At 36.2% G+C, this 2,951-nt stretch overlaps 1 pseudogene; it reads right to left on the minus strand.

Moving 5' to 3' along the window:
• Nucleotides 1-238: 238 nt before the first annotated feature.
• LOC114026435 lies at nucleotides 239-750 on the minus strand (annotated as a pseudogene).
• Between the last annotated feature and the right edge of the window lie 2,201 nt (nucleotides 751-2,951).

A 2,951-nucleotide genomic window follows, 5' to 3' on the forward strand; every position in this document is an offset into this window, starting at 1 on the left:
AGAGGAAGTTATTTGCTCGAGGTCATATAGTAGTAAGTGACAGAGCCAGAATTAGAACTTGGGTCTTCTGACTCCAAATGTAATAATAAAGAAGGTGATGGTGCCAAATATAAATATTGTCATCTTTCTGATTCTGCTTTTAACAATCCCTAGGTAGTGTTCCAGATGTCTTAACCTTTGGATGTTTTTGTGTGTATTGTCAAATGTTAAATTATTGCAATAGTTTCCTTTGTAGCTTTTAATTTGCTGGGCATTCCACAACACCACTATTGATGTCATCAATGGCATCATGAGGATGCCTGCCATCAATGTTGCAGCCCACAGACTGGGCTGTTTCAAGTATCTCTTTAATGGTTCCAGAAAGGTCTCTTGCCAAGGATCGGTGCCTCATCTGTTGAGCAGTGTTGACAATCTCATCGAGAGTGATGTTTCCATTGTGTTTAATATTTTTCTGTTTCTTTCTGTCCCGAGGAGGTTCCTTTAGCTCTTTGATGGTCAAGGCTGAGGTAGAAGGCACAACCTCAATCTGGGTCTGTCTATTCTGAATGGTAAGCTTCACTGTGATCCTTAGTCCTTTCCAGTCACCAGTTGCCTTGGCAATGTCATCACCAACCTTTTTGGGAGACAAACCCAAGGGACCAATTTTGGGGGCCAGAGCTGATGTGGCACCAACCTCACCACCAGTGCACCTTAAAAACATGACTTTAATTTCATTAGGGTCAAACTTGGGAGGCATGGCAGTGACGAAGGTGAAGGCCTGGCCTGTATGCTGCGGGGTGGCTGCCGGGACGACCAAAAGAAGTTGCACCTTCACCACCACGAGCTGGAAGCCAAAAAAAAATGTTAACCTTTGGATTTATGAAATGACATAATTAAGAATTTCTTGAAAGCTTTATAGTTTTCTCACTAGTCTGTTCTGGGTTACAGGATGTAACTAAGAATCTATTGTGATTGTATATCCATATGTGAAATCCTGCTGATTATTCACTGCCCCACCCCCTATTCCCCCAAATCTTTATTTTGTATATAGAATGTATTCCAAAACACTTGAGGAATTAAACATTTGCCTTGTGAAGCTACGGCAAGAAAATCAAAGCAAGGGCAGAGTGGAGTGAAAAGGCAAGGGAGAAGAGTTTTGTTTTCAGATGAGATTTACAAACAGATGGAAGCTAGATGAGGCTGAGAGATACAGGGAGGATTATTTTTAATCAAAGGGCTTCCTTTTCAGTTTCCCTCTAAATCCCATGATGAATGTTTGCAGCAGTTTTTCTATTACTAAAATCGAGTTTACAGGTTCACATATTATATTTTTCTTTGTTTCCACCCGGTGCTCCTTAAATAACTACCATATTTGTTCTCTCCTATACTCACCCATCTATCATTTCCCTTTGTCTTCCAACATGCTGCAGCTGTTTGCCATTACTTTCTGTGTGAATTAAAAAGGCAATCCATAACCTACAATTCTTTCACTACTGATGATACCATGTGTGTTATCATCTTTTCTTAATGATTTTTATCTGAGTTTTGCATAGCCTTTTCCTCTTGAAATATACCTGCTTTTACATTTAATTCAAGTTGACTTGCTGTTGTTTGTCTGTCAATTGAGACTGCTGTTTTCTGCTACTATTTCCCATGTAGCTGGATTTGATAATTTTTATTTTTTTTTGTTTTTATATATGGGTCTGTGCAAAACTAAAAATCTGGTGAACCCTACCTCTAATCCTCCAAAAAGCATATTTCACTTAAATTTTAATTAAAATAAAAATAATACAGATAATTGGATTTTTTGAGCTTATAATTAGGTATCTAACTCATATCTCTAGGTATAGTATTATTTATGGTGATGGAGTCACAAGAATTCTCAGCCTTGTCAGCAAGGTATAGGTGATAGAATGGTAGAATTGAAGTCTGAAAACTTGGGTTCAGATTCTGATAATGACACTTATTTCCTGTGTTACCATGAGAAAATCACTTAACTTTTCTAAGCTTTAATTTCTGCATCTGTAAAAATTCAGATAATAATACCTGACAGGGTTGTTGTGAGGCTTACATGACAATGTATCAAGTGTTTGTAAAACTATAAAATACCATATAAATGTTGACTATAATTCTCAGTCTTCTCATTATGCCCTTATTCTTTGTATTATCTTCTGGTGTATCATTGTACATAATAGGTTAGGGCACATGGTTAGGGTACATAATAGGTTAGGGTACTGTTCATATAGTGTCATAAATGAATATGATTGACTTTAATATTCATATCTATATATTCATAACTATATATGTATATTTTCATGTACATATATATTTAACCATCTCTCAATCTCTTTCTCTTTCTCTCCTTCTTTTAACTATGCAGCATATTCCTTTTCTTTTGCGTATCTCCCACTATCAATTTTCCTTCGCTGTTGGCTACTCAATCCACGTGTATAATCTTGAAAAGAATCTGTAGAGATTCAAAACTGGCTGAATGACTGAATATAAAGAGTAGTTTCTAATTGTTATTGACTTCCAAGGATGTCTTTAATGGAGTGTCTCAGTGATCTCTGCTTTTTCCCCCACACTGTTTTGCATTATGATCATTGACTCAAATGAAGGCATAGATGGTGATTTTATCAAATGTACAAATTGTATTTGCCACAAAGCTGGGAGGGATAGTAGAAATATTGGATAACTTCTATGATCTAAAAAGATATCAACAGACTAGCACAATGGACACTTCTACTAAAATGACGTTTAATACTGATAACTATGAAGGGAAATCAATGGTTAGATGGCAGCTAGATTAAATTATTATTATTATTATTATTTTTCATTCTGTTGATTTTAGCATGCATACTGCATGCTCAGTATGGCTTAATCCAGTATATATGGTACCCAAAATCCCCTTCTTGTTATCTTAGGCAGTATTAAGATAGGTGTAATCTTCAGAACATGAGAGGTGATGGTTT

Source organism: Vombatus ursinus, unplaced genomic scaffold (genome assembly GCF_900497805.2).
Source record: "Vombatus ursinus unplaced genomic scaffold, bare-nosed wombat genome assembly UNPS02014839.1, whole genome shotgun sequence".
In the NCBI taxonomy this organism is placed as follows: Eukaryota; Metazoa; Chordata; class Mammalia; order Diprotodontia; family Vombatidae; genus Vombatus; species Vombatus ursinus.